The sequence below is a fragment of the Anopheles arabiensis genome, chromosome 2 (genome assembly GCF_016920715.1).
Source record: "Anopheles arabiensis isolate DONGOLA chromosome 2, AaraD3, whole genome shotgun sequence".
In the NCBI taxonomy this organism is placed as follows: Eukaryota; Metazoa; Arthropoda; class Insecta; order Diptera; family Culicidae; genus Anopheles; species Anopheles arabiensis.
The window spans coordinates 22,071,008-22,098,562 of record NC_053517.1 but is presented as its reverse complement, the minus strand read 5'-3'; positions in this window follow the sequence as shown (position 1 = coordinate 22,098,562).

The following is a 27,555-nucleotide window of genomic DNA, read 5'->3' as shown; positions in this document are numbered from 1 at the left end:
GCGAAAAAACAAAACTCTTAACAGCTCTATTGACCACCGTTGCTTTCCACGCCTTTAAGACTTTCTCTGGTTCTACTGATGAATGAGTTCATGCGAACGCGTTGCGTGGAACGGTGCGTATCATTTCCCGCTTGCCACAAGAAACGGTGCAACTATTAGTGGCCAAGCCCAAAACGACGGCAAACGAAACGAAAATGAAGACATCAACCCGATTCCGGTGTTTCACTGGTGAACTTTTCTCTGGGATTTCACTCTGTAGCAAAAAACAACAAAAAAGAGCGGCGTTGCCGACAATACAAACAGGTCACAGGAAGGGATATCTTAGCGTTGTAATCCGGGTGACTTGGCACCTTTTCGGCACCTTTCCCATAAATTGTGCCGTTTTCCACGAAGGCAGCAAGGAAGGGGAACGGTGGTCAAAGAACGGAAAAATAAATTAACTCAATCGCCCGGGTCCTGGACCTGGTGCGCGAGCAAAGCGCCCACTGCACAAATGGCGTGCACCAAACAGGTAAGAGACAGACACACACACATATACACTGGTCAGTATCTTCCGAGTCAGTAGTGCCTGGGCCAGGAGTTGAAGGATCACAAACGGTTTGTAACCCCCTGTACCAATGTCACTTAGGGGCTCGTTATGTTAACAACCTTACAACTTAATAGAACCTTCTCACACCAGCATGACAGTCCACGGTGCAGACATTAAAGCGAACCGGCCAGCGCTCGTCGTTGGTTGGTGCGTATTTTTGGCCAGGGATTATACCAAACTTCGATCAACACTCGTTCTCTCGCTCCTGCCAAAGAGGTTCACCGATGGGCCGAAAGTACCTTTTGCTGGGGGTTAGGTTTGCATGTTTGCTAGGTGTTTGGCACCTTTGACGGCACCACTCGTAAAGGCCCGAGCTAAAATATGGGCTCACATCAATGGCAAGATGTATGGCATTATTTTATTGCCCCGGTTCAGGAAACGCACCAACGATCCCTGTCGCTTGGAACCCTGCTACCTGCCTGCGCTACTACATCCTTCGGTTGCCGTTCCCCATTAATTCTAGCTGCCACCATTATCTAAACGCAAAACGGGGCCAGAGTTTCGGAAGAATTCAGCCGAGTGGGAGCGGCGACGTCTCGCGGGATATCTTTTGAAGCACAGCACTTCCACACATTGCGTATGTCCGTGTTGGGCCCGATGGTGTGTTACCTGTATGCTGGGCGTTTGATGTACCAAGTAGTCTGATCCCGTGGCACAGTGGGATGGTGGGTGTGAAAAATGTCGGCTTTTGCGTTATCTCTGACACCGGTCGACGGGCAACACTGCTCTTGTAACACCATTGACAGGGACGTTGGATTGAGCTGGGGCGTGTTAGATCCTTCAATCGTTAATTAGTGGAAATAGATCGAGGTGTTGGTGCAACGCAGGATCCTTTTTCGGTCCAAGAAGAGATTCGGGAGCTACCAAGAAGTTTCTCTTGTATACAGCGGGAAGGTAGGGATAGAAATAAATAAACTGAAGCTATCAACAGGTTAAATTTGCTTTAATGTGCCTAAGAATAGATAGCAACGCGTGAGAGCCGGAAGACATTAGCATATCTTAGCGATTAATATCAAACACTAATTGACACTTGGAGTTTTGTGAACAACAGGGTACACCCGGTATCATTACAGAGCCATCTCAATTGCCTATTTCACCTCGAGTGAACTCCTCCAGAAAAGGCTTATACAATAGCATTTTGCTCCTCCTTATCCGGCTAAAACACTAAAACCTTAGAATTGCCTCTTGTTGAACTGAGGGGCTGTTCTGAGAAAAAGGGCGTTTACTTGATTCCCCAAAAAATACCGAAACGCCACAGCTTTAACTCAATTGTACTCGCACTGGCACAAACAAAAGCAAAAGGGTGGGGAGAAATATAATTTTCTGCCCCGTTGTGTTCCGCTTCCCGGCCCAGTCTTGGCTGCAGTCTTGGCCCGGACCCGGGTTTTCGTTTTCCAGAGAGACATTAAAACAGCAGTCTAATTATATGTTGCTGGAATTCGAATCACATGGTAGCGGGCTGGTATCCTTTCCACAAAGCACACACAAGTCACGGGAAGCAACAGGCCAGAGCAGGCAGTGGACTTAATGGTTCGGCCCGAGAGGTAATTATTCAATTTAACGCAATAGCCTTTTGGCGAATGATGTCTTAATTAGGGAAACGGGTCAGCAGACAATTCCGCAGTGGGCACTGGCGATGCGTGCTGTCAGTGGATTAGCTCATAAAACAATGACTCCTAGTGGGGAGTGACTTCTACAAAACGCGCGTGTGTGTATGTGCCCATAATGCGTTAAATGCATGCAGTCACGGAAGCGAAATGAAGACATTAGTTTGCGCGTGGAGTCGTTAGCTTCAGACCCCTTTTGCTGTGTGTGTTTTTTTTGTCTTGTTTGCGTCTGAGAGTTTGTGAGCGCCAACGATGATGGATATCTTGTTTGCGACGGGATCAAATCTAATGTGTCTTTATTTTGGCCCAACTGTCCAGCTCCTCCATAACGTCGTCTGCGTCACAGAAGGTCATGAAAAATGTATCAACTCCAAGGGATGATCTGTGTCAATGTCACTCAACTAGACGCATCTATTATGCAAACGATCTATGTGTATGTGTGTATTCAGTAACGTGCTTGCTATCTCTCTCACTCTATCTTTCGAATTGTCGGTGCCAAAATCGGTGTTTGTCGGAATGTGTTCCTTACACAAAAATGCATACAACTAAACCCAGAAAAAGTGTATCATCCATCTCTTCCACTTGCCCACGCTATCGTTTCCCAGCTATGAAGGCAACCGTATGAATAATTTAAACTGATGACACTCCAACGCAACGCACAGACGCAGATGGTTCCCGCGAATGGATCAGGATCGGGATCGGTAGAGAGCGAAAGCATCTTTGTCCTGTCGGGTCGGACGACGCAACGGTTGACCGAGTGGGAGGCCAACGCCCATCGAGAAAATCTCGCGAGAACGCCACCGTATACTATGGCAGTTCCTGGATGAATGCATATAAAAAACCAGAACGGTTCCCGGTAGCGCCGTCGGCCTGGTTGACACGGGTTCTGGGACATAAATTTTATGATTGACAGGTTGATTTAGTTAGCCCATTTCAGGGGGGGAGGGCTGGTACGCTATGCCTAACCTTTGCCTTTTCTCTGTCTCGGGAAACGTTTTTGCTTGCTCCCTCCTCCGGACGTGTCGAAAAGTTTGATAAATATTTATAAACGGGACGGTTTCTCGGGAGTTTTATTTCGAATACTTTTCCGTTCGATGATGCCTTTGCTTTGTTGGAAATTGATCCTACACTGAAATGGTCTTTTTGAAGCCATATTTGAGAAATGTATGGGATTGGCATTGTAGAGATTTGACGTTTAAATGGATTCTTCACACTAAAACCTTGAAATAGAACTTTCAGCAAAGTAAACTTCCAGCAAATCTTAACTTTATTCTTAACTTTTCTGCAACGAAAAAGAAACAAAACCTTCTCCCTTTGAGAGAAACTCAAAACCAACCCACAAAAGGACGACACTGACGATGATCTTGACGATGATAGTGATGATGATGATGGGCACCTTCTGGCAGTGAACGCTACTGTCTCCGGTGCGTTCCGGTGTTTCAACTCTTCGGATGTGAACGGGAGCGTGTAATTAAGATGTGCAGTTGCGGGCAGCCCACAAAACTTATGCCGGAAAAGGTCGTCCCAAGGAATCGTCTCCCCATGCACAAACTGCCAGATGATAGTTCAATTTCATTTTGACAGATTATTTAATTACTTTGCGGTTGACGTGCTCGGCTCCCGATGGCTGAGGGCATTCGAGTTTTCCTTACCGACAGGGCGAGAAGAAGAGGCCAAGGTAAAGTCCTGCCGCTCTCTAAGTCACTAGGAATGGCACCTTAAATTGCTTCAGGTCATTAATTTTAATCTTCAACTCCCCTCGTGTTCGCCAACTGGACAGATCCTGCAACGGGGGGGATATGATAGTATTGTCGAATGTTTGTTTCCTCCACCCCGCACTCGTCCACCGAGGACAAAACGAAGGTACGATACTTATTGAACCGGAACCGGAACACTTTGAAGCATCGATAGCTATCGTAGCCCTCTCCCTGTCCCCTGCCGGTGATGGGGGATGCCTTGGACAGGAAATGTCATCTTGACCATCTCGTCGTCCGGCAGCTCGTCGGGATACGCACTCTGAAGGGGCTACTTAAGACTTTGGCCTGGTCAGCCATCTTGCAAACTAATTTACATTCCACTCGTTCATCGCTCTCTATCGCTTCTCCGCTATTCTATTCCAAGATTCGTTGTGTAACATTCGTTACATACACTTCATTTGTGCCTGTGTGGCACCGGTTGGTGGGACGAAGATGCAATCTCAGCCGCTGGATGCTGCACGATGCAATCAACGCACTTCATTACTGGAAGGGTTAATTGAATAATAAGAGCTCAGGAAGCGCATCAGCACCACCGGCGAGCACACGTGCCGGTGCGTGTCTTACAAGATGGTCCGTTATGGTTTCGGTCCAAGAGTACGTCCAGCATCTTTTGAGTTAGTTTGATCCAAATTTTGCTTTGATCTTTTGTGCATGTCTGGCTTTTTGATGTATGCTTTATCGCTCGAGATTTAATTATGTTTCAGCTCTTTCACCAGGGTAGAAGAAGTGGCTCCTTTATTAATAATTGCATTAAGGGATACGAATGGAAAAAGGCGTCTGGTGGGTTCGCTTCGAGACGATTGAATGGGTATTACTGGTGTAAGTGTAATTAAGAGAGATTTTATTGCATTCTTTGTAAAAGTGTGCCACCTTCTTGGGAAATGTAAATACCGGGCAAACTCTCACTCCGAATCATCTCCTAGAGAGGTAGCTTTCTCCAGCTTATTTACATCTTCCTCCGGGGGACGTCCGGACAAACGCACATTATCGCAGCTGGGCAGCCATAAATACATCGTTCTCGTGATACACCAATCCCAGCGTGATACATCCCGTTCACAACGCATAAACGCACCTGGAGGGACAAAATCCAGAGGAGATCACGCATGCATTGTGTGTGTGCATGTGCAGTAAGCAACTCCCTTGTTTGCCCTCACCACCCGGGACACGATATCGCTTGTCCGGCGCTCTAATAATGGTAGTAATAATGATAATAATATAACTCACAACCAGCAACGCAACCCTGGCTGTTTCTCTGCATAGCGTGGCCGCCCCGAAAGGGGGAGAAAAGCGCTGGTTGCTCGCTGGGCTCGTTATAGGCTCGTCGGTTGCACACCATGCATCCGTTAGTTTGGCCGTGCTGCGGGCCGAGGGTGCAATACTGACCGTGCCAGAAATGAAACGGTGCATAAACATTCTAATAAAGTCATTATTATTTATTATGAACGATCACCGATTTCACTCCCTCTGTGTATGTATGTGTGTTTGTGTGGCAACGGGCAGAAAGGTTGGTCGCTCTCGGTGCAACATTTGCATACCGATTGGATTTGCGCCATCCGCCCTCCAGCAGGCAGGGGGACAGGGAATGGATTTCAATAACGACTGTACCAGCTCGGTTTTGGGGTTTTGGTTTAGGGCTGGTGTATGGTGCCCAAGCCCCGGTGTGTGCAATGTACAGAACCAAACACACACACACAGAGAGAAATATGCAACCAACACGGGTGTCGACAGTTGACACCGACGGAACGAGCCCCGGCGGGTGAAAGCATCGAGCATCCATTCCTTCCCAAACCCGAACACTCATTATGTGTCGATATTTTGCGTGACAAAATGAATTTTCCGGTAATTTGGTCAGCGGGAGAAAATTCCGCCCGTCCCAGTACGTGTAAATTGGACGCGTGCCCCCCCACCCGTGATCGAGCCGACCGGATCGGATTAGCGACAATTGCACCAGTTGCCAGGCCCGGTCATGCAATAGCTAACGATGTTTGCGTGGGTGATGGAATTTATTATTTTTATACACCATTTACACGCTATGGCACTTTTTGTTTTTTGCTAGTTCAGTCAGAACTAAAGCATAACAAAATGGTGTGCAGTCGGTCGCTCGAAAACGGTTATTCAATTTTGTCCGCTCATTGTTTTGCTGAGATGGGAGAGCATTTTATTTTTGTAGTTATTTTTCACCCCGTTTCCTCCGTTTTCTGTCCCACAGCCACACCGCCACCCCACAAATACGATCAATTTCCGCGCAGTTTGCTTACAACTGCAGTTTTTAGCGGGTGGCAAAAACGGGCGCGGCGGGTACGGTGCAATCAAATCAACACAAAAATGGCATTTGTCCGCATGGATGCTGTTGGAGCAGTATCGCGGCAGCATAGAGAAGGCGGTATGGGGAGGGGGGGAGGGGTGGTGGGCTAAAAACTGAAGCGTTTAGAATTGTTATTTGAATACGGATCGTTCGGGACCCGCGCGTCCCCGGGGCTGAGGGCTGCAGTAAATGGGCAAATAATTGAATTCCCGGTACGGTGGTGTTCATCAATCGGGCTGGGATAAACAGATCGTCGCATTACTATAATGGCGTGTGTGTGTGTCTGTGTGTGGAGATCCATTTTGCGCTTGAGTGCTGTTTTTACAGCTTATTTGCATATGAATAGATTCTTCACCCAACCACTCTCGCATAAACAACATAATGTGCTTATGAAGCACAGCGCGATTTGAGCGCTTTAACGCAGCACTGAGAGCTGGTTTTGTGCTGCATCACTCTGCGTAATTAGTGCGAGGTTCGAACTGTTCAAATAAATAGCCGTGGTGGAAATAATGAGCTTAGATGCTTCAGATAAAACCCATTACTTTCGATAATGAAACAATTGACAGGTTTTGAAATACACTTTATTACATAAAATTCTTTGCCACTGCGATTTTAAAATTCCTCTTCAAGATCATCAACCATAAAATGCTTCACTCATCATAAAATCCTTACAAACACTCGATGTGCCGTATTAATGTGCATTGATTAACCGAACACTTCTCCCACTCCAGCCAACGCACTTCCATCGCGATCGATACGGTACGGTTACCGTATTCAACCTGGTAAAAATCTTCATTAAGCCGCCGCCGGCCAATCGGTAGGCCTTAAAATGCAGCTCATCTTCGTGCGGGATGCGCCCGCCCTATGCCGTGGTGCTAATGAACATGTGTACGGAGCACGCGGACAAGGCGAAGGAATGCGAACCCACCGCATGCAAACATGATAAACGGCCCACGAGGTAATCGTAACTTTGCAATCAACGAAAACGGCCGCCAAGCACAAACGCTGCAGCAACTGCAGGCCTGTTTCGAGTGAAGATTCCTCTTGCTCCTCTGGAAGATGATTGGTGCACTTGCGGGCAATTTGTGCACACGCTTGATAATCGTTGGATTATTTATTTTATGGACATAAGAATTTAGCTGAGGTTTGATTGCCATTGGTTGGAACAAACTAATCAAACACTTTTCAGCATATCATTTGTGGTGGATGTTAAATTGCTGTCCTTTAAAAAAAATACAAAAAATACAAGCTCTCTACAGAAAGAAAGGGAAGGGGCTCATAACCACATAAGTGGCGGTGAGAGCCCGGTACACTAATCAACATCGCACCGTTGCAATTGTTGCACTCATTGTACGGCAATCATCACGGTACATAAATTTTGATGCTTCAGCACCGCGTGCCGCGCTCCTGCGGCGAACGGTGAAGACGACGACCGCGCTGGAACGATGCCAACGTTCTGATGTCGTTTCCAGTTTCCAACGTTCCACGCGACCGTCTTCGGACGCACACACACACACGCAGGCACACAGTACGCAAATGCCGGCTAGTTAAAGGTAAGTAGTATCACATTCCACAAAGCGACGACGGCGACGGCAGCCTTTTGGCGTGATCTCGTTAGCCATCGTGCCATCCAATGCCCCCGGGTGTCGCTCTAATCGGACCAGAATTCTATCCGAGGCCCCCGGAAGCGCCGGTCCCGGACACGTGGGCGTTTGAACCGATCGCAAAGCCGTTCGCCAAAGGGCCGCAAAGGGTGGGTGTAGCTGTAGTTGAAGCAAAGGCAAGGCCCGATTATTCGAGAAGGTTGTTTCAATTTAACGAAGCAAATCACCGCCCGGGTGCGTTGGCAGTGGAGGAAAAAAAAAACGGTGGCATGGTTACTGGCTGGTGGACGGTTTGAAGGAGTTGACCCACATTTACGCCTTCCGTTAACCAAATAAATAATGATTAGGACTGGGCGGTAAAGAATCAGAATACCTCCAATCGGGGTTTAAGCTTGCGGGAAGTATGTGTGGTAGTGGGATAGAGTTTCACGACTCGATATTTTCCGTTGTTGGTAGACAATTTATATTTTTGGAAGGTTAAAACCATTAACCCTCTTTTCAACAGTATTTCTTTATTGCAGTTAATGATATGATTCTTCGAACCAACGGATTCTCTACAAACATACAATACATTGTATGCACATTTTATATGTGTCAGCTACAAAGTTTCGATATAAAAATCTTTCGCCCGGAAAGCAAATAAAAACCTTAATCGAACGCCACAATTTCAGGGAAAAATCCCCAAAACGACCATTGACCAGCGCAGAAACCAGGCGCACAGCGTGGATGGGAAAATTAATGTGCGAAATAATCATTCCACGATACAACGACCATCAATCTCCGTGCCCGGGCCGATGCGTGTGTTGCGGAATGTGGGTGGAATGTTCCGCACTGGTCCAATCGTTGCACTCCACCAGCACTGCAACATGCGAATTTCCACACAAGGACGGGTACGCTGCGTTCAGGAAGGAAGGGAAAGTAAAAACAACCACTCCAACATGCGGAACCTGGCCGAACCGATATTGGTTCCTGTGTGCCGGGGACATTGTTTTGCAGGCTTCCAATGGAGTTGCAAAAAACGCCCATGCACATCCGCACGCACAGACAAATGGCTCCCAATGTGCTGCGGAACATTAATGGAAAAAGGATATGAAATTTTCGAAGCGCTGCAAGTACAATGGGCAGCAAACAGTAGCAAAAAAAACTAGTACTGCAGCAACAATGCAAAAAAAAAAAACAGAAGGAAAAAAACAACGCCAGTAAACGATAAGGCCGCTCCAAACGCTACTACAAAACGTCTCAGTTACGGCGTGCCCGGTACGACACGAGCAACAAAACCCGGACGCAATGGTAAACCAAAAAATAGCATTAGTCCTCGTTTATTATTCACCGCTGTGTTGCAGTGGAACCGTGTAGCCGTTTCCACCCACCACCATTGCACCATTTTCCAGTGGTATGAGTGCGTGTGTGTGTATCTCCTTCATTAGTTCTGCAGGTGCAGGTGGTTCGCTTCCCAGCACAGCGCAGCCATAATGTGACTCCATCCTCCCGTTGGCCCCGGAAAAACGCATCCAAATCCAGAACAGTGGCCCAACATCACGCGGCGGAATGGGGCAGGAAATTGGCGCGGTTGCACGGTGTAGGCTTAATTTAAAAATTCAGTAAACGTGACCCAGGATCACGGACTTCCGGTCATTCGGGGCTGGTGTGGGCAAAGTCCCCGGACCATCATTCATCGATGCAGGCGATGAGAACTGACTGAATTCGGGAGAATTGGGGGCAATGGATGCTGGGGTCAATTTTTTTCACGCGTAACGGTGGCATTTATTTATGGGCAAGAGAGTGAGAAAGAGCATGAAGCTTAATAATGCAGTTTCGGTGGACTATTTTTTCAAGAAAAGTTATATTAATCATGTACAACGTTGAGACAACATGCAAAAAGCTGATGTTGTGTTCTCATCCATTTTTCATATAGATCTGTGGGGAATTGATGATGAGGAGCAGTAGCTTTTATTGAATGTGCATAATAATGCTTATATACTTACTAAGAATTATAATTACATACTGCTTAAGTGTTTCTCAATTTCACGGTCGAGTTGAGAACATTGTACTCAACCCGCATAGTAGAAATCTATACACTTACTCATGACACTGTTTGACGCATTAGACAATTGATACATTTTTGGAGGTACAGCTTATGATTTAGCAAGCAGTACTGATCAAAAGCACAAGATAATTAAAGAAAGGGTGTAAACATTTCATCTTTTCACTAAATTTTAGATTGAATAATAACATACACATTATTACTAAAACATAAACTTGATTGTTTTTATCTTTGGGACGTTTATGTCGTTCCCTTAAATTGAGCTGTCACTTGCTAGTGCTCATTTAGGAAGTGGCTACACTTCTGATTTATTAATGAAGCTTGAAGAGGTCCAATAATTCTCTCTCGGAGCAAAGCCACCATCAAAGTCATCAGAGCAAGACAAATCGGTCCCATAATGCGTTTTCTTCCTCGCACCGTAAATCCAGTGCGCGCACGAGAGTGACCAGACCGAACAGCGCGGCTCGTGATGGACAACGCTGCACTACACTGCACTAATGGTACTGAGATGAACTCACAACCGTCCGCAAACGGATCTCCACGCGCACAAACACATGCACACATTAGAGCTGTAGCTGTACGATTTGTCATAGCCGCTAGTGGAGCTGGCCGAGTGGCTGGGCAAAATCTGGACACTTTGTAGTGTACCGCCGTGGATGAGATTTTTCGGTCGCGAGACAAATAAATCATTTCGTTAAATATTGTGTTGCTCTCGGTTTTGTTGTTGTTTTTTTTTGTTGCCACCACTCCACTTTTGCTACCGTTTCTGATCGTGCACCGTCGTGCAGTGCGTCGTCTTGCCCTGCATGGACACATAAAGCACTTGACTGCTCTGTAACTGCGACGAAATGGATCATTCCAATCTCTGTTTGTACCTTTTTTGCTCGTTCCTCGTTGCTGTCCCTGAGTTTGCCATTTTCCCAATCTCAGTATAAACACAGCAAACGAAAGCGAAAACGCCAAACGCCGGCCTCCCCGAAGGTTTTGGAAAGAGTAATGACTTCGTTTGACAGGAGTAATTGAATAAATTATGATTGAAAGATTTTTATCACGGTGATAGATTACCTAGGAGTCGGTCTCCCTTTGCCCCGGCTGCCTCCCACTCTGGCGACATTTTGGACGAGACTTCTCTGCGTGTCATTCGAGCCAGCGAAAAAAAGGGGTTTCGGATATCAGAAAAGTTTTTGGATGTTTCCGCGTTTTGGCTGTTTTTCTATTGCTTCTTTTTTCATCTTATTTCTTTAGTGTGGTGCAGTCTTTTTTTTGGAGGGATCAGGATTTGGTGATCTTTTTTCACATTAAGTTTCGGTGGCACTGGAGCTCTTTAAATGGGCCTGCTCCAATATCGAATGACTCTTTCTACTGCGTTGAATTTAGTATTTTTTTCGGGCATTTGACTCTTAAGAAATCCAACCCCCAACGACAGACGAAGCCTCACGCCAAAAACTAGCTTTGGTGCGGTTGTTTGCGGCGCCATTTTAGGAAGCAGCCGGGAGCCCCCGACCATCGTTCCTACAGGGTAGGGGAGCTGCAGCCAAAACGGTTGAAATATAAAGATTGATTATCGTGTACCGCGTGCGGCGGGGCGAACAAACTGCCGGACAGGTGATGCTGTTATCGATAATCATAAATTTAGATCAAGATCAATAAAACAATAAAACGCTTTCAATGCCGTTGACCGATGCCCCATCGCGGCGGTGGTGGTGGGAGAGCATTTCAACGCGTTTGCTCGCGCGCTAGCTTTATTTCATTGTTTGCAGGAGAAGTAAAAATCATAAATTTTCATCCCGGCAGGCAAGCTTTTGAAGCTGTGATTTAACAAGCGATCGAAACGAAATGCCACTTGCTAGGGGGTGTATTAATGGTTTGATTGACTGATTCAATAAATAAAATTTTTCCTACGAAGAAAGGGACTCCGTCGGCCTGCACACGGTCAGCGCTTTAATGGGTCAATCGGAAGATAAAAATGAAGAGATTTTTTATCTACATGTTGGATGTTTTGACACACACAAAAAACCCTTATAAAAGTAGAACATGTGTCAACGTGGATAGGGAGGTACGGGTGGAGCAATAAATTTCCAAAACATTCTTGCTACATCGATAAACAAACACCTTTGCCACAGGGAGAAAACACTGTACGTGGGTCGATAGAAACACAATATTTATAAAATAACGTTTGACTTTAGGTCTCCATCGAAAGTGCTTTCCGTAACGTTTTTGTGTATGATTTGTATTGTATCACAAGTTTTTTTCCACTCTATTTTCACTTCTAATTCACTTTCTACTCCAATTTGTGTGGTAGAGTTTTGGCTACCAATAGAATTTGAAACCTATTTACTTTGCCATTTGATTCACGATGAAATGATTAGATTATTGATACAGTATCGTCCATCGGTCCATTAGGCCTTTCCCGCACACTGTCATTGGACACTTCAGGGATAGAGCGTTGCTGGATAGAATGATTCGTTCCATCGTTCGTTTGGAAGGTTCCCCCTAATGTTCGATTATAGCACAGGACCAGCATTTTGCAGCAAACGCCCATGTATTGACCACAACGGGAAAAACCCCGTGTAATATGAACCGTGGAAAATCCAATTTCAACTGCTGCAAAGACCGTTTAGTAAACGGTGAAACATTTATCAGCATGTAAGCTGCAGGGTCGAACGTCGAATAATAATGAGCTCACATTATCCGTCAATCTGTTGTAATGGGTGTATTGAAGGACACATTTAGTGCAGCGCCTCTTTTGATGTATCTGTAAGTATGTATGCAAGTTTGTTGCTTGTAGTAACATCACAAAATGGAATTAATAAACGTTGATAATGTTTCAACGATGAAATATGCGTTATTGATGCGTTATCATCTTTGGAATTTTTGAGCTGAAATTGAACAAGCCCAAAAACTGTCACATGATAGTTTTATTGCTATTGCTACTAGCCACATTAAGTAGATCCGTCCATCATAAGCGGCTATTTTCACATCATAAAACAACAATAAATGTTTACCTTTCCTTGCCAGAGACCCGAACAGTTGACGAACGGTTCACTGCGTAAGGTACTTTAGGCAAGCCGTCTCCGTAGCCTACAGCTAGTTTGGTACAGCTGGTACAAACATTCCGATCGCCTTATCAGTTACCAACATCAGACCACCGATCGTACACGATCATTTTAACGCAACTAGAAGATGTAAAGTAGCACCTTTTGCGGGCCAACCACCATCATCTTCATTGCTATCACTTGCCTGTTTGACGCCAAAATTTATGTCAAATTTCCTTCCTGTCTAGTGGCTGACGGAATGCGGGTCGAACCCATAATCAAATGCCCTGCCATACTCGACGCGCTGGGGTTGTTATGTCCGTTCTGTAGTTAAACAACAAAAAATGTTTATTAGAAGTTAAACAACGTCCGACGAGGATGATGGTTGCGATAAAATAATAAAACAACAGATCCCTGTTCCCTTCGCTAAACCGCGAATGAGGTGCTGCCCGTACAGCTAAGAACGTTCAAACGCTCACCCCGTTTTGACTGATGATTATAATCATTATAATAGGACAACTACCCTCCCCTCTAACACGAAGATAAGACGAACCTTACGGACCCGTTCCGAAACCACTACCCGTCCCACATCATCCCAGAACGTGAAAAAAGACAACGGACAGTTAATGGTCAACACCTGCTCCGGACGAAGCCGGAGAACCCGCGGGGGAAACCCGAACCAACCGGCAGAAGGCAGAAGAAAATGACTCAATTTCAATGCAGCTCCCTTGGCTGATGTTGTTTGAGCTTGAGGTTGCAACTGCACCGAGCCAGCCGTGCCAGCATGATTTGTTTCGCCGCCGTGTGCCACTGGTGGTGGTGTATAATTATCTCTCCAGCAGGATGGCCGTTCCCGGCTTTGAGCCATTTTTCGGCCTGTCTCGGGATTTTTTTGTTTTGTTTTCGAACTGTAGCACCATTTCCTTCCTTTTGTTCAAAACGCCCCAAGAACACCATTAACCTTTCGTTTGTTTTTCTTTCCCAAAAGGTGCGAAAGGGCCAAGCGACGATGGTTTGGCCGTTCGGTTTTCGCATCAGCACCGGTGCAGCGCAGCGCCGGTGAAAAGCTGACGAGTCACTCATCGTCATCAGCAGAAGCATCCTCCGCATCCACCCCGGTTGTGAGGATCGTTAACGTCCTTCGGAAGGTGGGTTTCCTTGTTTCCGCTTCCGAGTTTTTGGCCTCACTGGTAAGGCTGCATGTTTGCTCAAGTGGAAAATAATCCCATCCGAGGGGCCGTACACGCGTTTTTGCTCCCTTCACAATCAAAACCGAGGAACAATCAAACGGTTGAAAAGTGTTTGTCATTTTTGTCCCAGAAAAAAAACGAGGATATTGCACATGAAGCTTGAGAGTTCGTTTAGTGAACGTGCACCGAACGTGTCTTCCCCTGAGTTTGATTCGCCCAGTCCAGAAAGGTATTTGCATTTTAAACAACTCTTCGCAAAGACACACCCTTGTCCAATGAGGGACACTGGGAAACAGTTTACAACTTCGAGCACAGCGCAAACAACAGAACAGACAGCGTAATGTAAGCAAACCGACTAACCGGCGGCTGTACAGTAGCTAAATCCAACTTTTTAATGCCGGATCAAACGATTATCGTTTCGCTGACAGTAGCGTGATTGTAGAGGGATTCTAAGGCAGTCCTTTCGAATCGTGACATCCCCTTGATTGTAATGATCTTTAACGAGGATTTATGACTTTAAGTTACAGGAGAAAATGGATTTAATTCTCTTTTGAGGCGCACAAGAGCATACCGATTCTGAAGCTGGACTCAGAAACGATTAGTGACTTTGTTTCTCTTTTTTCCGTGTGATTTCAAGCTTAGAATTTCAAAGATCTGGTCTTGGTAGCAGTGCTGTTTTCCGTGTTAACTATAATTTTATATAAGACTACGGTTGTGGACTGTCGATAATACCTAACCTTTCCTAAGCATGGTTCAATTTGCTTAATCAATGTATTCGATTTGAGTATTCAATGTTATTTTAGTACAAGTCGATCGAAAAGGATCGCTTTACACAGCTGAATTCCTGTGCTTTCTGCTTGTTTGAGATCCGGACCTGGCGAAGGCATCAGTTTCCCGAGTATTTATCTTCGTGTGGGATTTTGATAAGGGTTGATATAAATAATCCCACACAAGATTTAGACAATGATAAATATCCCTGTTCCTATTATATTCAAATCCTTACTTGTTCCTGTCGCAGTCACAGTTACTACTCTGATTAGTCCTGCTGATTTTAAGTTCTATTCTTCTTCGATCGCATCTCTTTTCAGAACTACGATTTAGTGTCAACTAGTGTTAGTGTCATCTTTGAGTCACGGCCTATGTCTGACCTCAACTTTCCAATTATCAACTCTACTTTAAATTCTAGTTCCAATTATCTAGAAATTGTATTCTGTGATGAAAACATCAGGAAGAGATTCAAATGTTTTGATTGTGAAAAGGCAAGGAGCTGCGTCTAACGTATAATATATAAAAAAGCTCTAATCACCAATAATTCTAGATGCATGTACGCATTACAGAGCTACAAAATTAATGTTATGTTAAAAATGCAGAACTAAACTTATCACAAAACTGTATATTTTAATTTTTTTAATAACGTCAGACACGATTCTACGCCATAAGAAATAAAACAAACTATTGCCATCAATTTTATTAACGAAACACTAAGTTGAATCAGCGTTCAAATCGAAGCCAACAATCCACCGTCCTGCTGGCGAACTCGATTGAATGGATGCATTTTTCGAATGTTTCATCGACAGAGCTTGACAAACCGGCACTTTATTATGCCTCGTAGCTCTCCTTCGGATCAACCTCTCTGATATTACCTACCAAACTCACCTTTCCTGCCAGGAAAAGCGAACGCGCTAAACAAGCGCAAGAAGATTCGGTTCTGCAACACTAGTCCGCGTCCGTGTCCTACATCGTTAACGATCCATTCGCGTTTCGTCGTTTACATTTCAGCGCACCCAGCGCAACCAAACGCCCGTCTTCGATTAGATGGGCGCCCTCTACCTGCACCACACAAAACACACACACACAGAATCGACAGAACAATAAATACAAATAAATTACATTAATTCCGCTTAAATAGCGCAATATACATATCATTTGACTGTGGCTTCGGCTCGGAAACGGCCAGCCCGCGCTGGCGTTTGAGTTTTTGGTGTTTGGCAGCGCTTTTGCAGCCTTGTCGGTGCCTCGACTCTGGTCGACGGTGTGTGCGCCCAACGTGTTCGAGCACCGACGAGTCCAGAGTGACAGGAAGTGTACCATCACCACCACCATCACCACCTTCCCCCTCAGCTTTGTTTCCGCGCGTTCCGGTCTCTCGGATGCCACGATCCAACCAGACACAGATTCTCATGCAAAACATTCTCATGCTCGCGTCTTTGCTCTGTCAGTTCGCGCGTTTCGCGAACCCTTGATGTGTGTGTGTGTGTGTGCAACAGTTTTACATGCACCACCGCAGTTTGGCGGCGGCAAAACCCCAAACCCAGGCAGGGCAGACGATAGCACAGGCTGGCACCGACAGGGAACAACCGCTCGTAAACATAAATAAAAATACGAACGTTTTCAGCAAGTCAGCAACTCAATTTAGCGAGCACAAGAATGAGAGTGATTTAACATAACGACATAAATATTCTGGCGGCCCGAATGTGTGACGATCGGCGCTGCACTCACGCTGCAGGCCCGCCGTCCGCCGGCCGAGCCGAGGGCGCACCGTGTCGACGGATGTGTCAGAATCGGATTCAGATTCGCTGACGGTTTCTCGGACAGCGAGACAGGAGGCGGTTAGGTTGGGTTGCGGTGCGGTTTTGGCGTTTGCCAGTGGAACGACCAAATCCTGCCCCAGCTCGGTCAGGGGTTGGGAGTATCGGCTCCAATGGTTGATGCTGCAGAATGCGTTTAATTTTTACGATAATGTCAATGTGGTTTGTTTTGCAGCGGATACACTTTTCAAAATGTCCCAATGACATTTGAGGTTCAAGTTTTTGGATAACGCATTGGAATAAAGCATTTTATTTCAACAAATTGTAATTTAACTGTATCGCACATTTCATGAATATTCAACATTAAAAATAGTCGGAAATACAACAGCCCAATTTTCGAAGAATACTATATTTAAAATGTGTTACAGAATCGAATTTCAAGGAATGTTTCGCAAGTTTCAAGGAAATTAATAAACTGTAATATTAAATGTAACAGGAATAAAACATATCAATAAAAAATATTTACGAGCACACCTTGATAGTGCTTTCGAATGCAAATAAAACGTTACACGGAAGCATTAAACATGATCCATTGAATCAACCCAACCTGCAATTGATTGCTATTAATCGTTATTTTCAAATGTATTCACAGAATACCCTTTACCCTTTTGTGACTTGCTGATGCTAATTAAACTATATAGTCAAATAAAGGTATTTGTTATCATACCAAGTATTGCGGCAGAGTAATATTGAATTCGTTCAAACATCATGCTTTGTTACGGCTCAGTGGGTCTGGCAAACACGATTATTATTATTTGAAGAATATTGAATTCCAAACAAAAAATGCTATATGTATCCATTTCTCTATATTTAAAAAATGTACAAACTGAACTAGTGTATCAAACAAACCATGCTAGCAAATAGTGTTTGCTTGCCAATTGTTTTTTCAGCAATAGTTTTGACGCAATTATTGATGCCGTTGGTATACATTTCTCGAAACTTACACCGCTGCACACTGATTGAAATACAGTTTTTATTTATCCAATTTAAAACCTTCAGCATTACCGCTTCTGTGGAAAACATTCGTTCCATTTTTAAAGCCCAAACCAGCAGCACTGCACGAACGTTCGCTTTTGCGGGTGAGTAATTTATTACTATTTGCTACACAAAAATAGATCCATCCCACGCTTCTGCAAGCAGCCAATTTTATTTATGGACCTTCTTATCGATACCAAACCAGCTGTCTTCGGGTTGGGTCGATCTTCACCACCTCCTCGCACACGCACACACAAGCCTCTCAAGCAAAAGCAACTCCAACGTCGTCCTCGCCGAAGTCCGCTGATAACGCAACATAATTAATAACGTTTATCATACGCCTCGGTGCGTACGGAGCACGGTGCAGCTGGTCTGGAAACACGCCACCGACGCCGGCAAGTGTAAAGCCGAACAAAAAAAAAAGGACGAAGGAATAAATCGCTATCGGAAATGTGACAGATTTCACTCCGCACCATATGGGAAAGGAACAAGGCAGGCCACCGCACGCACGCAAGGGCTGGCAAACGAGGCATATTGTTGGCAGGTTTGTTACGATCTTCTTTTTTTTTGTGTTTCGTGCGACGGTCGTGCGTTTTTTGTTATCGTAACTTCTTTTGCCAAGTGCCAAATGTCACGAAGTGGGAAAGAGGGAACGACCGGGACGAGGGCGCCTCGTTCGCTTGGGATACAAAATGGATACTAAACGGTTTTCGCTGCGGTGACTGGCACACAATGGTGGAAATTGGCATTCGTAATGGACTTTCATTTTTCACCATCGATTTTCCAGCGCGCATAGGGTTTACCGGGCGGTGGCGGCAAACCGGTTCGAATGTCCTTAGCCAAAATCCATCATGCTCGGTTTTCGGGGGTGCTGCCGTCCTCTATCAACACAGGCACAAAGACACACCAACCGTCCCCTGAAATCCTTTCTGCCGAGGGATTTTCCCTACAGCAAAAAGGGGTAACCGAACGGGGCTGCGAACAAAACTAAAATTAAAGTGTCAAACATAATTCTCAATCATTGCATCATTTCATTTCACCGTCATCCCCGCGTGATGCTGAACCCTCTCCGTTTTGGTTGGGGTGAGCACAGGATTTGCCGTGTGTGTGCGTGCGTTTTCGGGTAGAAGATAAACAGCGCAGTGGTTTCCCGATCGGAAGTCAATGTGGCCCAGTCGGTGAGTGTCTGTGTGTGTGTGTGCGTGTTGTTTTGGAGTTGGAAAAATTCATTTCCCTTTCTGTATCGTGCTCACTTTCCCAATCATCATCATCATCATCATAAGGATTGACGGTAGAGGGATTGGTGTTGATCATGAAGCTTCGGTTAACGCAACCCGACCGAGCGCGCACATGCCAGTGTGTGAGCTAATCAAAAAATCAAGAAATAATAAATTACTATTTTCACCCTTCGTTTGCGAGAGTTCGTTTCCCCTTTTCCGCACTCACCGCGCAGAATGGTCTGTTTGTTTCCCTGTGCGTGCTACCATTTCGTTAACTTGTACCATCATCCTTTGGCTTAGCTTCCTTTTTTTGGTGCGCATTTGGTCCCTTCGTCCAAAACGAACCCAACGCACGAGAGTTCCTTAGTTTGTATCGCTGGCATACCGGATACAACGCCAGTGAAATGAAATTATTCTTTCACTCCATTTGCTGCGTGAAAGTATGTCTACAACCGCGCGCGAAAGAATCCTCCGCTTTTGAAGGGGCGCAAAGAAGGGAGCAGAGAGCAGCGAAATCGTTTCAAAATTCAAATCTAGCTCGGGCGAATGAAACAATAACATTATTACTAGTATCAGTGAGATATGCCCTTCCGCCGGCACCGTTGCAGCCTCCGTACCCGGTCTAGCGAGTCGCGCGGAAAGCAATTGCTGGAGGGATGCCGTAATGTTTAGGGTGTTAGGTTTTAGGCGCCCCGCCTCATCTATCGTGCAACACTCGACCTGCTAACGCCACCTCGGGCCTTGCTACACTCAAGCACATCCGGTTCGACACCTAGTCAATTCCGCCCCGGCAAGGACATTTGTTGAATGAGCCTCCTGAGGGTGAGCGGCGAGTGTAATTTTGAACCTTTGTTGGGCACGGGCAATAATGGGTGAGGGTTTGTGTTTTTTTTTTTTTTTATGTACACTTTGTCTCCCTTGCTCGCTCTATCTCTCTTTCTGCTGCGCTATTTTTCCATCTAGTTTTTGACAAACACACGACATACACACACTCACTTACTGAAGAAGAGAGCTCTTCGTATCGTCGAGCCAGGCCGGAGCATTGATTGTGGCAGGGGTGAGCAATTTTTTGCTCGTCTGTTTTTTTTTTCTTACACTCTTTTTTAAGCTGGCCCTTTCTCCCTGCACGTTGCTGTTGATGTGATGGTTTGGTTTTTCAATCTTCCTTAGTCGGTTTATGAGGTTGTAGTTGTTTTTTTGCGTCCGACCCTTTGTGTTTTTTCGGGTGTTCGTTTTTTTTGGGTTTTGTTTCTACCGTAGTCGTTAATATTGTGCCATAGTGGAAATGTAGCATTAGCTGTACCCCCGTACTACTTGGTTTCGGCGAACATTCCCTGTTTCGTTGTTTTATCTCTTGCACCTTGACGCACGGGAACTGAACAACAAAGGCGGGGGAGCATTTTAGGGCAGCAGAAGAAAATGTTGTAATGCGATTTTCTGCCGTGCCTTTTTCCAATGGGCTTGCAGGTGTAGTGTTTTGGGTGCAGATCAATTTACGTTTTATTTTACTTGTGGTGCTCGAAAAGAAGCTCGGAGCTCGTTTTCACTAGCAGAAGCAATCGGAAACAGGTTAGCCAAAGGGGTTGGATCGAATTGAATTTTATTAATCTGTGAATGTATTCGGTTGAACATCCTCGATATTGCCCAGTAAGTGCAAGGAAAAGTTTTATGATCATTGTTTACAGTGTAATTGCACATAAATAGAGAAGCTCATTTTATTTTTTTTAAAGAATTATTTCAAAAAAATGTTTTTAATAAAAAATATTACTTGAATATCTCAATGTTTATTCAAACTCAATTATAGCGGAGCAAGTTAAACTTCAACCATCATATTGTATTATCATTAGTAGATTCTTCGTATTATAGATAGTAGATATAGATTTTATTATCATTTTGTAGATTTGTAATTATCGTATTATGAGCTCATTTAATTTACTTTTTTATTAAATTTTTTAATTTATTGTTTCGTATAAAGGTTAATGGATATAAGATTGGCTAAAAGAAATTAATGAACCTGAAAATGTGTTTGGTATGAAGAAATTGATATATTCTACCGTATTGTGACTGTATATTGACAAAATAATTTTTGACATTTGATATTATCTATATTACACATATTTTCACTCAACTAGTTCTGCTCTTGTGTACCATAAAGATGATTTGCTACAAATAACTTCATATTAAAGTCTTTGTTAACTGATGCCTCAATCGCCCATAGTCGTGGTTTTATTGATGGATAACCAAAAAAATATACTAAAATTAATTGACTGACTAAATAACTACAGTTAAACTCTATGCTGTAACTGTATAGATCCCTACAGTTCCCTTTCGCACAATTTTCCAACAACGGCACTTCAAAGCAACTTCTTTGCAAACATCATTACCTTTTACTGCTTACCAATAAGCTCAAAACGCACCAAGGCACCGGCACTTCTCAATAAGATTCTGCCCAAAAAATAAAACGATAACGACGCATCGGTTGCGGACGAAATTGGACCGTATCTTAAAACAGAGCGGTAAAAAAGGAGAAAAAATCAACCACACTAAAATACACGGAGCCAGCCACCAGTCAATTTGTACCTTTTGCCCAAACAATTGTGTAAATGATGCGTTCATCCAGAAGAACCGCAAACCCCGCAGGCTTTACATTCCACCCCGATACTTGTGCCTTCTCCAGTGGAAGTGTGTCACCTTCGGGGCGTAATGCATAATAATTCGGCTACATGTGACCAAAGCCAATTTCAAAGCCGTGCAATTGTGTGTCTCTTCCCTCGGGGCTGCATCAGTTCGCAACCGTTTCTACCGATTGAAGTGCAAATCTCTTGCCAGCGGGCTTTTTATTTGTGTGCTGTTCGTTGAGCAGGATGCAGCAGAGGAGTGAAACAGTTCCTCTCTTTGATTCGGTTCTTTTTTTAACTACATACACAAGAGGAAGGGGGAGAGGGAAGAAAAAAAGAAGCTGACACAAGTCGTCAGTTTCTCATCCGGCAAACAACTGATTACTTCCTTGCGTATTGATTCCTGCCCGAAGGCCAATCCTTACCGTTGAGTTGCTTGGAGAGTTTATCAGTATGCGAAAAATAGAACCACAGGGCATAGAGGCTGAAGGGCTTCTTTTAGAGAGTAGCAAACCGCTTGCCAAATCATGGATCACGGTACACACCAAGCACCATGCACCATTAGCCCCGAAGCACTCTATTTCTGGTGCGCCTCGGTGCGGGCAGAGGATCTTGCGAGAAATTACCATTCACCACAACGGCACTGTCTGCGGGAGTCTGGCGTGGGGAAGCTAGTATTGCCCATTGTTTTGCTGTGCTGACGAACCGGACGGCGACTTTGATGGGGATGCATCGGGCAAGATTGATTTCTTTGACCATATACGCGCGCGTCGGCTAGCGCAAACCCCAACGGTCACAAGACAGACCGTTCCAAAGACGACGACGACGACGACGACAGGCACTGTTTTAATATTCATCCATTCGATTCAAAACGAATCGAACACATTATTCATAAGACTTCCACGGGCTCACAATCCGGTCTCCGGCTCCAGCTAAAGTCAGCTATGAAACGGAAAATCATTCCTCGAGCCACAGCCTTCAAAACTTGCTTCCCAAACTCCCGCGAGGATCGGCCGCTCAACGAACAAGCTGCCATAGTTTATAATCCGTTCCGCAAAACTCTCCGGGTAGAGCCGTTCGTGGCACACACAAAACAAAAAAAGAAGAAGTGCAGGCTATGCAACTACAAGAAAAAGATGTATTTATGATGAAAGCACTGATAAATGCAAATTTCGTCCGCCTGCATCCAGCATTCTTCAAAGGAACTTTGAAAACGAACTTCTGCCACGCGGGAGCATTGCTTGTCTTTCGCTCGTTTATGCCATCTTAACCGCGGCAATATTGTGTGTGTGTGTGTGTGTGTGTGTGTGTGGGATTGAAGCGAAACTCCCCTGAGAAGAAGCAACCTAGGCAACGGTGGTCACTGAACCTGGGAAAAAGCGGACTTCGGGACTTGGGATGGATGGACCGCTGACATCTTGAGCGGCCGATCGATTTTGCATTTTCCCAGCAAACCCGCTCGAATTCATGAGCTCTCGACTTTTCATCATCGTCATCATCATCGCAGCAGAAGGCATTGTATGCAATATGAGGGTTGTGGAGTTTTGCCTCGCAGAATATACATTTCTCTGCTTTCGTGTTGCTGCCACACTCTTTCCAAGCCCGCCAAGCCGTGTGCATTCCTTCCAAGGATGTTTGCGATTGCACGGCGATGCTAGGCAAACAAGTTAATAAACAGGGAGAACGAAAATTCCTTCCCTTGCTCCCAAAGGTACAACACCGTTGGTTGCTTTTGTTTGTGAAAAAGTGGGAAACACACACAAAACATGCTTCCTTGCAGTCCTTATTTTTTGCCAGTGTGCCAGAACAGAGCCTAGAAAGATTCCCTCGTTTGCTTGCCACATTCCACCAAGCTACGCAAATCACTCTATAGCCTGCTGCCATAAGGAATGAACCTCTTGGGGTTGAATCTAATTGAATTTAAGGTTCGGCGCATTTTTATCACCCTCACTCACCACCGCCCTCGTCCTTCGCCGTGCGCCCAACTGCGGCGCACTGCACATCGCGCAGCAGAGCAAACCTGACTAGTCCGTAAGGAATCGAGGTCTGTTAATATTATGTTTATGCAATCCTCTTGAGGAATTTGAATAATTTATGAAAACAATAGCCGAGAAAGAGATGAGATGAGAAAGATGCTTTTCCTGCACCGCTGTACCGCTGCTTCCCGCGGTTGCCAGCCCTGGTTCCGGTTGCTGCGTGGCGACGTTTTATTGCGTTGCTGGTTGCTCCTGATAGTTTCAAATTAAATAATAATATTTAGCTCTGCCTTGGGAGTGTGCGGCCTGCGACTTTCATCTCGACGAAAAACAATAGTAGAGAGGATCAGCACTGCAAAAAAAACGAAAAAAAAGATAAAATTGAGAGCAAGGATTAAATTTGCCTCAAAGTATGCAACCAGCATGACAAAATTGTCACAATTGGGTTTAATGCTAGCGACATTCAGTTGTAGGCTTGAGTTACTCTTTATTCTAGGAAAAGCAAATTGGTAACTATCATTGTAAATGGAGTTATCGACCCATGTCTTGAGGTTTTTTAGTTCAAATACATGTTTACACGTTGCTTTTACTGGACACACCTCTAGGCGATGCGATAAGTTCAGAAATAAAGTTGATCTGGGAGGCGCCATTCTGCGATTCCATTCTATTCGCCTAAACCACACCACCATTACGGGAGAGTGAATTGACTTCTGCTCTAATAATCCTCCCCCCTTCGCCCGTGTAATTTCCACTCCCCGAGATCTGTCCGCATCTAGCACACCGACACTCGCCAAAAACCCTATCATTAAAACCATCCCCCCGAATAACCATCCAACCAGAAACCATTCATCATAGCAAATGGTTTTCCGGACCCTGGGCCGCTGGAACTATTGTGGCGTTCGCGTGCCCCACCCACTCGCGGCCGTGCTACAAGCTCACGAACAGCGATCCCATCGCCTTCCGACAAACAAGATCGCTTGTAGTAATTACAACCGGAAGTGATCATATCGCAAGATCAACGCGATGCCTCGGAAATCGTTGAATTCAAAAAAGTCCCGCTCCGAAAGGTTCAGGCCGGGGAACCGCAAACAAACTCCATGGGTAAAAGGAGGTTGCGGCACCGCAAAAGGGCAAACTCATCGCGACCCATTCACGGCGATTATATTCCGTTCTTGCACGGCCCAGACGCCACCGGACGAAATGGCTCAATTCGGGTGCGCGTGAGAGTGAGTGTGTCTCAACCTGTGCCCGAAAAAAAAACAAAAGAATCAACCTCAATTTCATTCGCGTTCGGGTTCGTCGCTGCACCATCTTTTGGGTGATGTCTCGAGCCGTTTTTCGACCACTTCGGTTGTGCAACCGAGCACATAAATTATCCGGTAGTGGGAACCTTGTTGCGGGAAAGCAATAACATGATGAGCATTAAGCAGACGCTGGCGTATTGGACACCTTCTCCCAGCGACACACACACACTCGCCGCACCCGGCGCGCCCAGCAGATGAGTAAGCAACATATAGAGCGACAGTTTAATGTGGGAAATAAGCGGATCGTCGGAAGGAGCGGTTAGGACGAACATGGCTGCCTTTGCGCCTCCGTCGGGTGTATCCGCGCCAAATCTCTGGCCAAGCACAACCGCCCACAACGTCCCACAGAAGCAACAATTATGCTTACCGTGGGCTGTCGTCGCGTAACGCCAACGATGACGCTCGTCGGTGAGTTGATGGAAAACAAATTTGTTTGTTTTTGACCGTCATGCTTTTAAAAGAGAGTGTAAGCGCGACTTGGAGTGTGTGTGTGTTTGTGTGTCTGTGCGAAGGTGTTTTCACTGTAACCGGAGCCAGAGCCGCATGTTTTCGGTGGTGAAATGGAAAATAACAATCGCCACAAGCACGCCGGGAGAGTTTTAATGGTGGTCGGGTGACGTGACGTCTGCGGGATGTAAGAAAATGGACTAAAATTTCGTCTTTCCGCGGTTGAAGCGATGGAATGTGTTCGAATTGTTGCTGTATAATAATGGCAAGCAACGTGGAGAGCAAGTGTGGGATGCTTTTTGTGCGGTGTATTTTTAGCATTTTTGCGTCAGTTGCATGTTTTGTTACGTTCATATATGATTCCGTATTGTTACTCAAATTATTGGATGATGAACCGTCACGGTAGATCAATCAAGTATTAACATATAAATGTTTTTATTAAAAAAATCTCTCCCATTTTTCTGTTTCAATTGTTGCATTTGTATTAAATTTCATATTTAAACTGAATCAGATGCTCGCTAGAGACTAATTAGAATCTAATTTGACAAATTGTAACATTAATAATTTCTTTTAATTTAAAACAAACGTTGAGAAGAAATAGCAAATGTTGAAATTATGAGTTGCTAAGATAACAAACAAAAAACAAAATAATAAGATTGTATTGTTTTTCAACCCGCTCCTCCTCCCTGTATGCATCCTTAACCCCAGCTCAACGAACTATCGTTTTCCTTCAAACATGTTTATTGTTATGCAAATCGTGTACCATCCATGATTACACTTCTTCAAACATCATAATCCAGTTTGCAATGGCCGCCTCGAGATGGGCCGCCGTTTGCTTATCCTTACGCGCGGAAAAGTGGGAAATAAAACAAAAACACATCCCTTCACACCAACACTTGGATTCATTTTGCAGTTTTCTGCGCGCACACACACACACCCACACCAACAGTCCAGCAGCCGACGTGCTATCTCCGTTTACCTGATCCAAAGCAAAGCCGACCGTACGGAAGGAAAAGTGAAACTGTACGCTAGACATTTCCCACACCCAAATGCACACCATAAAAACAGGACTAATAAGTTCACCGTGTACCGACCGTGCCATGGGTTCACGGTGAAAAAGGGAAAGTTGATTCATGTTTCGCTTGCGCTAACCTTTCCAGCCACCCAGCCCGATTGTCCTTTCCAGCCGGGTCAAACTAGGTAAACTGTGTGAGCTCCTTTCGTCAGTCCCGTTGTTTCTACTTAGTTCCTTCCTAGTTTTGTAGACTACCACTTTGCAGACCGGTAGTCCCCCTGGATGTCTCACGTAGTCAGTGGCCCTTTTGTCCCGCTGCAGTCCCTGCCTGGTCGGGGGCATTTGCATAACAATTCGCAATCGTTATGCAGCGCGGCAGGACGTCTTTGTGTTATCTTGCCGTGCCGTGGCGGTGTGTGTGTGTGTGGGGCTTTACAGGCCGGGTTTTGTTTGTACACAAAACACTAACCTATTCCCCAAGGGATCGGAAGGAAAATGGGGAAATTTTGCCGGCTTTGAAAGCGAGTTTGTGACTTTGACGGTAAGTTAGGACGCAAGCCTCTGTACGATGCCATTTCCACCAGGGAGTTGGTAAAAATTGGGGTCGACAATTTATGTTTTCTCACATCCCATTGTATGCCGGGTGATTGCGCAGACGATTGTGCACTTTTGTGCGGTGATGCGCATTTATGACGTCCCCATTCCCCCAAGTCGCAATAGAAGAGAATCGCATTTGCGAGGATATTTTAAACGGCAACCAGCATCGTTAGTTAAAGCACAATTTAAACACTCATTTCAACACACCAACGGAACCGATGCTGGTTTAGATTAATTTCATAGCTCCGCTGATTGTGCAGTTAAGACGCATCACGTCGATTTACAGAATCACCTCCAGTGTCCTCGCGGCCAAAGCTCTCGCTACCTTTAAATGCCACTGCGGGCCACTGCGAAAGGAAACACGATAATGATCTTTTCTTACCTTTTCGGTCACCTTTCGGGCCTGATAGCTCCATCATTACCGTCCATCGCTGGGAGATCGCTGGGTCCAGGTGCGCGCCGTTGACTCTCTGTCTGTCTTCGGTCGTATCGCTTAATCTTGTCGCCGAACGGAGGGATAGAGCCCGGTCGCGCGTCGGGACCCGCGGAACCAAAAACGCGGAACCCAGTGAGCCGCGAACCAGATTGGCAGAATAATCACGTCACCAACTTCTGGACAGTTTTTGGGGACAGAAAAATCCAGCTACAATCTTGCCGGTTCAATGCCGGTTCCGTTCGTTATCG